Genomic DNA, 14058 nt, shown 5'->3' with positions numbered 1-14058 from the left:
GGCTCCCAACTCACTCACCTTCTCCCAGACTGACTCTCCCCTTCGTGAGAGGGTGGGTGAGTGGGTGGGCGGGGCGATAGCGGAAAGAGGACCTAAGCAGGAGCTCCGGAGGGAGGTGGGCGGGGCTCTGGAGGGAGGTGGGCGGGGCCCGGTGGGAGGTGGGCGGGGCCCCCGGTGGGCGGGGCTTTCTGCCGCCACCACTCCTCCCTCTGGGTTAAGGTCAGCGGGAGCCGCACCCACCCTGAGAACTGCCGAGGGCCGGTCAGGCCTCCTAGGCGTGCCTGTGGGGGACCTACACAGGTGCCCCCCGCAGGGATCCTGGAGCCACCCAGGGGACCAGGGGATGATGCCGCTGGGGTGCCGTTCATTCATTTGTTCACCTATTCATGCGTTCATTCGCGTCATCCTGCCTTCCTGGGTAATAATCATAGTGGGCCTATGAATACAGAACGTTCTTGGGGGCATCCTACACACCAGGCACCCCACAAGCCAGACGCGCAGTAACTCATGGGACCCACACTGCCTCCCTAGGAGGCGGATGGGCAGGAAGAGGGGAGAGAGCTCCCGCGAGACCCAGAGGGGAGGGAGGGCGGACCCTGCTCAGAGTCGGTTGGGTGGCCGTGGACTGGGCGGCAAACCGGCCTGTGACCAGAGGTGGGGCCGTGGCCAGGAGCCAGCCCCAGACATCATGGGACCTCACAGGCCTTGTCAGGGCCTTGCACTTTGTCCTGAGGGCTGGGGACCCTGCGAGTTGCAGGGACGGGACCCTATTTGCCACTTCAGAAGCTTCCTCCAGCCGCTGCGTGGAGCAGGGTTGGAGGGGCCGGAGAGGGCATTACCAGGGTCGTGGTCACGCAGGGCTCAGGTGGGAGACTCAGAAGGATGGGAGGTGACCCTGACAGGGCTCGGGGACAGAGTCGAGGTGAGAGCCAAGGAGAGGGGGTGTCCAGGCAGCTCCCAGGAGGACGGAGACACCTCAGTGAGACGTGGAGCCGGGGGTGACACGGGAGGGGCACTACCCCGCATTTGGGTCAGCTGAGCTGGAGAGGCCTGTGGACGGTGCTCAGATGCCCAAGGCGGAGACGGCAGCTCCACCGGAGGGGAGCGCCTCCCACACCAGCCAGCTCCTCTGCCCCTGGGAATCACGGCGGCCCCCGCCATTGACACCTGTCTCAGAGCCACCACAGGATGCCCACCCCCACCACCCCTCCCACTTGCCCCAGGATGGCTTTCGTGCCCATCAGCACCACCTACCGGCTGCTCAGGGCAGGCCCCCAGCAATGTCCCAGTGTGTCCTGGTGTGTCCTGATGTGTCCCCATTTTAGAGATGGGGGCACTAAGGCCAAGAGATGCCTGTCTGAGGTCATCCAGCGATGGAGAGGTGGAGGTGACATGAGGCCCCTGAAGTCCTGCCCTGCAGCCCCTCCAAGGAGACCCTTGTGAGGAGCAGAGAGGAGTGGGTGTGCCAGAAGAGGCTCAGCCTGCCCTTACCTGCCTTGACACTGTCAACCTTCCAGCAGTCCCAGGCACTTCCGGCATGCCTCCACCGACCCCAGACTCAGGCCACGGGAGCCCAGCTCTGGTGAACAAAGTTCGTTCATTTGGGCCAATGCCTGCTTCTGTGACCACTCTCCCTACCCAACAGCCCGGCTGGGCCTTGCTGGCAGGTGGTGGTTACTGTAGAAATCTGAGCCCGTCCCTGCTTGAGTCTCTCCTGCTGCCTCCAAAACTCAGGGTGTCATCCCACCTGTTAAACCAATAACCAGATGATGGTGATAATGATGGTGGTGGTGGTGATGATGGTGATGATGGTGATGATGGCGATGGCGATGATGGTGATGTTGATGACGATGGTGGTGGTGGTGGTGATGATGGTGATGATGACGATGGTGATGATGGTGGTAGTGGGGATGGTGATGAGGATGATGGTGATGATGTTGATGGTGGTGGTGGTGGTGGTAGTGACGGTGGTGATGACGGTGATGAGCGTGAGGATGATAAGGTAAGGATAACTTTTACGGAGCATTCACTACACGCCAGTTGCGTTCCCACATTATTTCATTTATGCCTCATAACAACCTTATGAGCTCATAATACGGTAATAGGTCTACTGTTATCTCCGTTTTACAGAGGAGGAAAATGAGGCACAGAGAGGTTCGGTCACATAGCCAGTTAGCAGTGGAGCCCAGAGGCAGGGGCACTAGCACCTGTCACTAACCATTACCCTACCCTGCCTTTGGTTATGGAACAGCGTGTCTTTGTGGCCCCTCACCTGACACTCCTTGTCCACCCCCGAAGAACAACTCTCTCCCTTGTCAATACCCAGCTGGCTTCTCTTCCCCAATAAGACACGAGGAGAAAGCTGAGGCCTCGGAAGGGCAGGGCACAGAGCTATGAGCGCCCTTCAGGGCACCGCCAAGGGCAGATCACCATTCCACCGGCACGGGCTTACAAAGGCTCCACCGCCGCGCCTGCCCGCGCAACGCTCCTGCTCTGATGAGTGAGGCACGGCCCGGGTATCCTTGCCCTCGTGATCAACGGGCCTGTGGCAGGCTGCAACTGCCCTGCTCCCGCTGGCCGGGGTGGGCACTGGGCAGCACATGGCTCATCTCTCAGGGGCCCTGTCCAGCAGTCAGACCCTTCTCTGGCCACACTTGGACTTTGAAACGTGCTGATGTACTCTGACGTGTTTGAGCCTGAAAACACGCTTTACCGTCGATCACATCCTGCTTTAGACGAAACAGAAGGCCGGGTGGTTGCAAAGAACCGGGGCACGGCTGCCCCATTTGCTCCCGATTCCCGAGGGCTGGGCAAGCCCTCCTTCAGCTGTCCAGCTGCCCCGCCCCTGGCTCCTTCTCCACTTTACAGATGGGCAAACCTAGGCCCGAATGGTTGAGCTGCTTCCTCGAGGCCCTCAGCCCCAGGGAAGCAGAGCCGTGATCCCAGCCCAGGGCTGCCTGAAGCCAAAGATACCCCCGCCTCCCCGGGCCCCCACCGGACACCCTGCTGCCTGCTTGGGGAAGGGAGGCACCTGTGACAAAGGTGGAAGGCCTGATGCTGAATTCCTTGTTAATAGTGTGGCAGGTGGAATCCTAGGATGGCCCCCAATATCCCCCTCACTCCCCGTGTACACTCCTGACGTAACTCCTGCCACAGCGAAGGTGACGGATCCCACTCCTGGGATGAGGTTGTGTCATATGACACAGTCGACTTGTTCACTGACAAAGGGACGTTGGAGAGGGGGGGCTTGACCTAATCGCAGGAGCCTTAAAAGCAGAGGGTTTTCTCCAGCTGGTCACAGAAGGGGAAGTCAGAGATTCGCATGACGACAAGGATTCCACCAGCATTGCTGGCTTGAAAATGGAGGGGCCACATGGCAAGGAATTTGGGGGGGGCCTCTAGGAGCTAAGAATGGCCTCCCCCCCGCTGACAGCCAGCAGGGAAACAAGGACCTCAGTCCTACAACCGCAAGGAACAGAATTGGGCCAAGAACCTGAATGAGTGTGGGAGTGGGTTTTTCCCCAGAGCCTCCAGAAGGAACACGGCCGGGGCCACGTCTGGGTTTCAGCCGTGGGAGACCCTGAGCAGGGGGCTCAGCGAAGCTGCACCTGGACTTCCGACCCGCAGAGCCGTGAGCTAGTGCACGAGTGTTGTTTTAAGGCCCTAAGTTTCCGTGACTTGTGACGCAGCACCAATAACTGACCAGATGTGCGTTCAGGTGGCCTCCAATGGGCTCTGGGGCACAGTCAGCAAGGCCTTCCTTGGAGGGTTCCCGAGGCCCGAGTTTCCCCTGGGATCAGGGCGGGGGGGAGGGGGGGCCGGGTGCTGCAGAGTTGGCAGGTGTCACAGTGGGAGCCCAGGATGTGGAGAGACGGCGGAGAGCTTGTTTCAAACCTCAGCCTCCACCACCGCTCTGGGCCTCCCTTCCTCGCTGGTGGAACAGCGCTGGTGCTAGCAGGTTGTGGGACGGTGAAGTAAGGAAGGGCCTGGAAAAGAGCTGAGCTCGGAGCCGGCAACACAGCACGCGTTTAAGAAACCGTGATGGGAATTTCTACATCAGGATCACAATAGCTGTGTGATGGTTTGTGTGCAGGTGGCTTTTGTCTGGGCCTGTCCTGTGGCAGGAAACCGACTCCAGCATCTCTGCCGCCCCGGCCAGAGCCCCACAGGGGAATCTCACACCCAAGGGGGCAACAGAAAGGCGGGCCCGAGGTCCCCAGCTCCTGGGACAGACGGGACCCTGCCCGTCCACACTGGAAGAGCCCACATCCTCATGTCCTCGAGAACCTTCCAGAGGAGTTTAAGAATGTATTTCTTAAACAAGCATAAAAAGTGAAATTTAAAAATTTAAGGGCCTTTCTTCTGTGTCCAGGGACTGAGGGTGACCTGGACGCCTGCCCTCTGCTGGCACCTTAGGGGACCAAAAGGAACCACACGGCTGTTTCCCCAACCTCTGGGAGGGGCGGGGTCGGAAATAACGGCTGGCACAGGCTGGAAGGCGAGACACGGTCGCTCTGGGATCCTTTGGGGGCACCTGCCGTGTGTCACACCCTGGGCGGGACTGGAGGGTCCTCTGGGTCCGGGAATCGAGCAGAGGAGAGACCCTAGCACAGAGGCTGTTTACAACGTGGCGTGATGGGTGGAAAGGACAGGACTGTCTGAGCGGCTGCGGGAGCTCCGAGGAGTCCGGGCCGAGCAGAGCAGGAGGCCTTGCTCTGAGCTCGGCGGAGCCAGAAGACGTTTTCTAGGCGGATCAAGCGAGGGAAAGCATCCCAGGCAGAGGGAACAGCCTAGGCAAAGGTACAGAGGCTGGAAAGGACGCGGCGTGTCTGGAAACCATAAGCTGTTCAGCAGGAGAGGTGGGCCACCTCCTTTGGGAAGGAGCCCTGGGCCTTGCTTCTGGACAGGACTCACGTCCCAGCTTCTGTTCCTTCCAAGACTTCCATGCACTACTTTCCTGGCAAGCTTTGCAGACTGTGAGCTGGCGGCCAACCGGGGCCCAAGGGAGAGCCCAGAGGGTGAGAGCAGCAGCCACAAAGCTGGTGACTGAGGGCTCATCCGTGTAGGCTTAGCCCTCACAGATGTCTGAGGCCATCAGGTGACTGTGGGTATTAGGGGGGAGGGCAATGTGGGTTTTTATTGTAACATGTGTCATAAGCTACTCCAGGCCCTTGACATAAGAAAGCTCAATGGCTTTATCCAGTTGCTTTCATGATTTTTCCTCAAACGCAGCTCCAATTTTAGATTTTAGAGCAGAGTCACACATGCGGAGCATACATACCATTGGTGTCTGTTCTGCACTCCTGGCAGACATGACTAATTGATCATAGAATCCTCAACCCAGTACTCAGGCGACTGACCCTTGGGGATGTGCGGCGTCTGGGCCACTGTTCTCAATGAGACAGACACCCAGCTTTGTCAGGAAGCCCACCAGGATCTGACCCTCCTCTCCCTGCTCCCGCCACTTTCGGTGAAGACACTTGGAAAATCGTAGAAACTAGTACAAAGGTGGAATGACCCACCTCTCTCTCTCTCTCATGCATGTGCACACACATACACACAGTCCTGTTTGGTGCTCCGTCCCCGTGTCTGGGACAGCACCTGCATACAGAAGGCGCTCAATTAATGTCCGATGAGTGAGGGAAGCTCCATGGGCCCAAGCTGCTTTCAGACCCTTCGTATCTCGACCCACACCATGTCTCGGCCGTGTCACCTCTCGGCTGCCCTGCGCAGGCTCTCCCCATCTCCATCTCTCTCCTGGGAACTTGGGGCGGCTAAGGAACAGCGATCCCATTAATCAGCTGATGAACTGAGGCCTGCAGAAGGCTTCCCGGAGCCTTCAGAGGACTGTTGAGATAAAGTTCCAGAGAAATGCCGAGTGAGTGACTGGGGGCGGGAGACCTCTCCAAGGGGGTCTCTGGTCCCCTCCCCCATCCCCGCTCCTTCCTCAGGGGAATTAATAGGTATCAAGAGAGGATTTTAGGAAATGGCCATGTTTAAAAGGCCCCTGCTTAATGTGCCCTTTAATTAGAATGGGTTTCACTCAACAACGTTGCTGCTGACCCGCGGGAGGAGGTCAGCCCTGCCCGGGCGAATGCCCGTTGACCCAGGAATTCCTGCGTCTCGGTTCTGCCCCGTCCGTGGGCTCGCTCAGCAGAGTTCAAAAGAACGGCTTTTTCTGCAGCGGAACAATAGCCAGGGCCCCGAGAGGCACTCCCCTGGGCTCAGGCACCTCTGTGGGAACCTGGATCCGGGACATTCCTCTGCAGAGAAGAATGTGCACGCGGAGGACAGCTGGGTCCCTGCCAAGCCCAGTCGCTCGACAGGCTCGGCAAGCAGAGCGGGAGCCCCGGGGAGGGCAGCCGGAGCCGGGCCTGGGGCTGGGACGTGCGCATGCGCCTGGCTGGGGTGCTCTCTGTCAGCCCAGGGGTGGGGGGGTCCCCGGGCTGTTGGGGCATGATGGGAAAGGCCACGTGCTGGGGGAGCGCAGGGGAGGTGCCTGGTCCCACCCAGGACAGGCAGCATCTTCCCAGGGCGAGTTCTGTCTCAGGTGGGACGTCCTGAGTCCGGACGAGCGAGTCGGTGCCGCAGGAGCAAACAAGTTCAAACCTGAGTGTCGCCACACACGGAGATCTGGTCTTCACTCTGCCACGGTCCAGCGAGGGTCTTCCAGCTGAGTGTCCTCCGGTGGGGACGCAGAGATCCAGGTGACACACCTCCAGCCATGTGGTGGGACCCAGGGACGAGGAGAACTCGCACCCAGTTCTAACTGGAGCAGAAGCAATCTGGAGAAACTGAGGCCCACGGTTTCAGAGAGGCTGGGACAGGGGGTTTCCTCTGGACCCAAGAAGGGGTGACAGAGTGGGCCCCACAGAAGCAGAGGTCAGGGAAGTTGTGGGGGGGGGGGTGGGGAGAAGATTCCGGGCAGAGGGAGCGGCATGTGCAAAGGCCCAGAGGCAAGAGATGTGGAGAAGCACGAGAAGTTCGAGCGCCTTTCAGCCACACCTGCGTTTACATGGATGGGCGACTTGGAAAGACCCCAGATGGCCTCGGGGTGGGGGCTGACTTGACTGTCAGTGGCCAACGGCTTAATCAATCTGCGTATGTAGTGAAGTCCCTATGAAAAACCCAAAGGACAGGGTTCCGGGAGCTTCCCACTGGCGAACACCGGAGATGCGGTGGAGTGGCCGCTCTGAGAGGGCGTGGGAGCCCCGTCTCCCTCTGCCCCCACCTCGCCTCTGAGCATCTCTTCCATCTGGCTGTTCCCGACTTACATCCTTTCACAGCAAACCAGTAATCTAGTGACTGAACTGTTTTCCTGAGTTCTGCAAGCAATTCTCAGACCCCAGGAAGGGGTCGCGGGAGGCTCTGAGTTGCAGCGGGAGGGACAGAGCACAGGTGACAACCTGGACTGGCCACGGGGGTCTGAAGTGGTGGCAGACTTGTGGGACTGAGCCCTTAACCTGTGAGGTCTGCCCCGTCTCCAGGCAAATGGTGTCAGAACTGAGTCACGACGGAGGACACCCAGCTGGTGTCTGGAGAATATGAGGATTGCGTGAAGTGGGGGAAAACGCACACCCTTGGTGGGCAGAAGTGTGCTGGAAGCAGAGCGGGAGAGCAGAGGAGAAACAGGGCAATGTGGTGTCCCACGGGTTTTTCTCGTTCAGACTCTTAGGTCCAGACAGGGGGAAGGCCCCCTGAGGAAGGAACCCTTAGGATGAGAAGGAGGCAGCGATATGGGAAATGGAGCAAAGGGCATTCTGGGCAGAGGGAACAGCAAGTGCAAAGGCCCTGGGGCTGTAAAGAATCCAGGTTACTGGAGGCACTGGAAGGAGCACAGTGAGGCTGACACACCAAGAGCCAGGGGCACATGTGTGCAGAGAGGCCCCCACAGGGCTTGGATTTGGGGATTTTTGAAAGGTTCTGAGCGGACGGTAGGGGACAAGCAGTGAGAGCACCCAGGTCTCCAGGGAGGGTGATGGCTACCTGTCCAGGGTGGTGGTGGGATGGAACAGAGAGAGATAGAGGAGGGGAGAGCGGTCGGCTTGGGCGAGGGGCCGGGTCTGAGCAGTGCAGGCTGGGAGGGGTCGACGATGCGGTTCTGGCCTGAGCCCCTGGGTGGACGGTGGTACCTTTACTGAGTGGGGACGGCAAGGACAGGGCAAGGGGCAGGGGGCCTGAAACCCAGGGCCCACAGGGGCCATGCCCGGTGCGCGTACCCGTGAGCCACCCAAGTGGGGAGGCAGGTAGAGGGTCGGCTACCTGGAGCTCACGGGGGAGGGGGCAAAGTTTGGAAGAAACACGGTTGAGAAGTTCCCCACCCGGGAAAGATGGCTTGACCGGCCCCCCAGACCTAGAGCGGCTGGGAGAAAAGCGATGCACGGGCCGCTCAAGGGGCAGGGGCCTCCCCAGTTTCCAGACAAAGGCACCGAAGCTGACAGAGCAGGGACAAAGCCAGGAAGGCTCCCGGGGGACTGAGCTCGTGCCAAGCACCCCCAGCCTCAGTGGGTCCAGTCCGACCACAGCCCCAGAAAAGGATGGGAACCGTTACGGGTACAGACAGGGACACCGAGGTCAGAGCCGTTCATGAGGTCCCCAAGGCCACCGGAGAAGCTCGGGGTTGCCCGGAGGTTTAAGCCAGGCCGTCTCGTCTGCCCCCACAGCCCCTGTTCTCACCTCCAGGGGACTCGCCTGGGGTCACACAGCCCCCTGGATGGATGCTCGCCTTCTCGACTCGGACACCCTTGTCCTCGTCCCCTCAGGCATCCAGAGCCTCGGTCTCCCCAGCAGTTATCACACGTCCGAAATGACACGGTGCAGAGCCCGCTCTCGCGCTCCCTGCCTGCTCGGCTCAGGGTCTGATCAGAGGAAGGACCAGGCCCAGAGCGTGGGGGTCAATGCCTCATCCCAGGAGATGGGCTGACGGAAGGATCCCGTACCCCGTGCGGAGACCACGCCGCAGCTGCCACTCGGCCCCCTGCTGCAGGGTGGATGGGTCAGGCTGGGGTCAGGCAGAGGACGGCCACCACTTCGGGGCTTGGGGTGGACTCAGAAAGAGTCTGCACCCCCATGCACCCCCGCTTTGCAGGGTGGTCCTCACATTTATGCCTGCAGCGGCCCCGTGAGTGAGTCACTGAGGAGACAGAGGCTCAGAGAGAGCAGCCACCTGCCGAGCCCACCCAGCCAGCAAGTGGCAGAAGCAGGGCACACACCCAGGTGCTTGGCCTCCAGTCTTTTCTTCCATAAATACATCCTGAGTTGGGCTCACTCGGGGCGAGGGTCCAAGATCAGCACAGGGAAGAAACAGAGAGCTAAGACTCCGTGCCCGACCCGACGGTCTCGTGCTGGGGGAAGGAGCGTCAGTTCACTGTGGAATATTACTCAGCCCCGAAGAGGAAGCCCAGCCTGACCCTGGCTCCAATACGGAGGGACCTCGAAGACTCCGTGCTGAGTGACATAGGCCAGGCACAAAGGACAGATAGCATATGACTGCATTCATAGGACGTCCCCAGAGGGGTCACATCCGTAGACAGAAGGGAGGGCGGTGGGCACCAGGGGCTGGGCAGGGGGTGGGGAGCAAGCATTAGTGGGGCAGAGTGTCTGCTTAGGAGGATGGGAAAGCTGTGGAGATGGGCGGTGGTGATAGCTGCACAGCAGTGTGAATGTGCTGAACACTATTGATCTGCGCTCTTAAAAAGATGCAGATGGTAAATTTCATATTATGTATATTTAGCACAGTTAGAAATTTAAAAATTAAAAGAAGAAATCGTTTGCTTTATTTGCTGATTCTACAGCAGCGGCTGAGAACCCAGAGTGCCCCCTTCAGCACTGGGCTGGGGGGGTGGTGTGTGTGTGTGTGTGTGTCTGTGTGTCTATATGTCTGTGTTTGCATCTGTGTGTGTATCTGTGCATGTGTCCGTTGTGTGTGTCTGTGCGTGTGTGTTTATGTCTGTGTGTGTGTCTGTGTTTGTGCATGTGTCTATGTGTGTGTGTTTGTGTCTGTGTTTGTGGCTGTGTGTGTGTGTGTCTGTGTGTGTGTGTCTATGCGTGTGTGTGCGCGTACGTGTGCGTGTGTGTGTCGGGGCACAAGAGGGATGTCAGAAGGTGCCCCTGCTGACCTCGCAGGCAGGAGATGCCCAAAACACACGTCCCTCCCGTTCTCAGTACTGTTCTCTAAAGGAGTCAGGAGTATCCTGTCCTGCAGAGGAGGAAACCGAGGCTCCAAGCTGGGTCCCCTGACAATTCAAACATCACGTGTCGGTTATCTCTGGCTGCATAACAAATACCCCAAAACTGAGCAGCTGGAAACAACAAGGATCCGTTATTCCTGCCGTTTCTGGGGTTGGGGACCTGGGAGCAGCTGAGCAGGGGGTCCTGGATCAGGGTCGCTCAGGAGACTATCGTCCAAACTTCAGTTGGGGCTGCATTTATCTGAAAGCTTGACCGGGGCTGGAGGACCCACCTGCGAGATGGCTCCTTCACGTGCCCGTTGACAGGAGGCCTCAGTTGCTGCGTGTGGGCCCTCACAGCGTGGTGGATGTCTTCCCGCAGAGCGAGGGGCTGCAGAGAGCCAGGCAGAAGCCACGATGCCTCTTACGACGTGGCCTTGGGAGTCACACTCCGTCATTTCCACAGCATCCCACTGGGCACAAGGTAAGCCCTCTTCAAGGTGGGAGGGGCTACACCAGGCGTGAACACCAAGAGGTGAGGACCATCAGAGGCTGTTTGGAACCAGCCACCACCCCAGGCCTCTCCGTTCTGCTCCAAGACCAGCAGCCAGTGGCCAGTGGTGTGTGGTGTCAGAGGATTTTCAGAGCCACCTGAGACTTGGCATGCTCTGGAGGTGTAGGGTGGGCCCGCCGGGTGGGGTGCCACACTGCGAGGAGACGGAACCCATACCCTAGAAGCAGCTGTGGGCCTGTGTCTCGACTGAGGCAAGAGGCTCACGCCAGGCCATCATCCCGTGTAGGGGACACGATGGGTGTGCAGGCCTCAGAAGGCATCTTTCTCTGACGTATGCCGCTCGGAAGCGTGATGGGGACTTGGGGAGAAGGGGACCAGGTGAATGACAGCACTTCTGGCTGTGGCAGCAAGAACTGGATGTTGGCATCAGACGGATCTGAAATGTGTTCCCTGGGTGTGACCTCGAGTAAGTTTCCCATACCCACTCTGACCCTCGGTCTCCTCCTCTGAAAAGGGATAATTAACTGTTTCTCCCATGCAGGAGAAAGAATACAGCCGCGTGTGTCAAGGGGCCTGGCGCACGGCAGAGCTCAGTTCAGCCTCTGCCACAACCCGGCCCGGGCAGCAGGACAGGCAGGTGACTTGGCCAGACGCATCGTCCGGGGGGGGGAACACGGGCGTCCTGGTCCCAACGCGGGCAGTGAGCAAGCAAGGGCTCTTTTATTCCCACACACCACACTAGCCAGACTAGCCGCTCCCTCCGGAGGTGCTTAGGAGACACGGCCAACCGTGCTTGTGGTTGTTGGAACGCTCCGTAATGAGAAATAATCTGGACAAATATTTCACGCCTCTTTTTTCACATTCCAGTGGGAAAACAACGCGGAATGTGGAGCGCTCCTGCCCAGGACAGCCGACAAAGGCCGCGGCCGCTCCTTTATCTCCGCTGCAAGTTCTGTTTCCCTTTTATCAAAAAGGTGTTATCAGGGCTTCATAAATAAGGGAGAAATGGGCGACTGAAAACGGGCAGGGGACGGGGCTGGTCAGACAAAAGGAGGCCGGCATGAATGAAAAACGGCAAAAGACAACATTTTTCGTTAATTTGGCGTTCAGCAATCACGGTAACCTTTCACCCTGAGTGCGATCGGACACAATTAGGCGTCGTGGGCTTTTTAGGACAATTCATTACAGCAATAATGCGTGTTACCCACTGTGGGCATTTCGTCGTCACGGCGGCTCAGCCGAGCGGGGCTGGTGTCACTCGGCTCGCTCTGAGTCACCAACAAGTGCTTACCTCGTCCAGGGTCATGCAGCTAATAAACAGCAGACCCAACAAGCTCCCCACCCCCCATGCCCTTTGACCTCCCCCAAGAAAGGAAGGACAGGTTGGGTTGGGGGTTGGGGGGACAGCCGTAAAGCCAGTGACCAGAGGGTTCCCTTTTAACTGACTTGGTTTCTGGTGAAGGTGGCTACCAGGGTGGACAAATGGGTGGGCAGGTCCAGAAGGAGGTGGGGGCTGCAAGAAATGAGTGGGCAGGGCTGTCCCACACTCAGGGCACCAGGATCGGGCCCCTGACCATGGGCCTGACTCCCCGTTCCTGCAGCCCGGAGCCGGGAGGCTGTGGGAGGCTGGCCGAGCAAGGACGTGGTCAGAGACCTGCCCACAGGGGAGGAGTCATTCCTGAGCACCTGTTATGCAGTCTCGACACACTCCGTTCCTGTCCTTGAGAATCTGGACTCTGAGAGGTGGGAGGGGCCATTGGGGTTACACTGGTTTCACGGCTGGAGGCCCAGAGAGGGCGTTAGCCTCACCTGAGGCCACACAGCCAGGACCCTCAGCAGGGCTTCACCCTCCCTCCAGGCCTCCGGGCTCCGACCGTCATCTGGGCCCCAGCAGCTGGCACCTGCCCCAGACTCCAGCCAGAGCTGTGCCCCGCCGACCTGGCCTAACTTCGTCCTGACCGTGGGCTCTGAGGAGGCCAGCCCCAGAGCTGGTGTGACGGTGCCCCTGGCCTACTGCCCCGTTTGGGAGGACCAGCCATGGTGGGGTCCCTGAGAGGCAGCTGTGTGGCTATTTCCAGGGGTCCTCTGAGACCTGAAGGCCCAATGACCCCCAAACCCCAGGGAGCCCCGGGAGCCTCTGTCCCTGGGGTAGGCAGTGATGACTAATGACCCAGCAGTGGTCCCAACTGTTCAGCCAGCTCTCCCCACGCACCTGTGTGTGTCGGGCACTGTTCTGGGTGCTGAGGGCAAGGGGGCTCTTGTCTGCACCCCTGGGAGCCCCGAGTCTGCCTTCACCCCGTGTCCGGCTGTGCTGGCTTGCCACAACCTTCTAGCATATTCCTCAGAGGTCAGCTCAGGGACCCACCTGCCCACTTTGCAGATGGAACCGTGGGTCCCTGCTCACGGTGGACTCCTGCTGTGATATGGGGCAGCAGGCAACCCTCAGGGCCATCGACCTGATTACGTCCCCAACCCAGCCCCAGGCAGCGTGCCTGGCACACAGTAGGGATCCTTCAAAGTTTTGCCGATTGAACACATGACAAGACTAAAGAGTACAGACTTCAGAACTCGACGAGCCTGAGTCCAAATCCCGACTCTTCTCTGTATTGGCTGTGTAACCCTAGGGAAGTCACTTAACCTCTCTGGGTCTCAGGTTCAGTGAAACGAAAGTTGTAATATTAACTTAGTAGGACTGTCACAAGGATTTGTTGAGACGGTGCTTGCAAACCACGTGGCTGGAGCAGGTGCTCAGCAGAGGCGCACCGGCAGCTCCTGCCCCAGGCAGTGTGGCTCCGAAAGAGCTCACCTGCGGCGGCCGAGGCCCCGCCCTCCTCCTCAGCCCTGCGGCCAGGTGACTGCGGAGGCTCCAGACGCGGCCGGGACCGTGGGAACTTCCTGCCGCCCTGTTTGTCTTGGGCCACCGGGAGGGGCCGACCCCGCTGTCAGCTCCAGCAGGCTCCTGCCAGGTCGCGGGCGTGAAAGGGAGGAATTGTTCCCGGGACCTTTGCTTTGCTTGTCAAGGGGATTTCGGCCAGCACCGCCCCTCTTCCCTGAAGGCCCGGCTAGCCTCAGTTCCCCTCTCCCAAAGGGGCTGCACACCAGGGGGAGGCAGGGGCGCTGGGCGAACCTCCAGTTTCGTCTGTCCCTGCCAGCAGGTGTCAGACCCCACGCCCCTCCGTCCCCACCTCTGAGCCAGCAGCCGCCACTGCTCCTTCTCTGTCCCCATAACCCTGCCACTTACATGGTCCTCGTTCCCCTCTCTGTCCCCAGGACCCAGCCCAGGGTCAGAGGCTCAGGCATTTTGGATCCATCAAGCTCCCCAGCCCAGGAGAGACACCCCCCCCCAACCCAGAGCAAGACACCCTCTCCTCCTCC

At 59.5% G+C, this 14058-nt stretch overlaps 1 long non-coding RNA gene across 1 annotated transcript; it reads left to right on the top strand.

Moving 5' to 3' along the window:
• The first annotated feature begins 6595 nt into the window (after positions 1-6595).
• Positions 6596-11066, top strand: LOC111775989 (uncharacterized). Its single transcript, XR_002812009.2, has 3 exons — positions 6596-6707; positions 10552-10653; positions 10970-11066. It is a non-coding gene; the product is annotated as an uncharacterized lncRNA (long non-coding RNA).
• The last annotated feature ends 2992 nt before the right edge of the window (positions 11067-14058 follow it).

This window comes from Equus caballus, chromosome 12 (genome assembly GCF_041296265.1).
Source record: "Equus caballus isolate H_3958 breed thoroughbred chromosome 12, TB-T2T, whole genome shotgun sequence".
NCBI classification, from domain to species: Eukaryota; Metazoa; Chordata; class Mammalia; order Perissodactyla; family Equidae; genus Equus; species Equus caballus.
The sequence above is the reverse complement of the archived record's forward strand: the minus strand, read 5'-3'. Positions and strand labels throughout refer to the sequence as shown.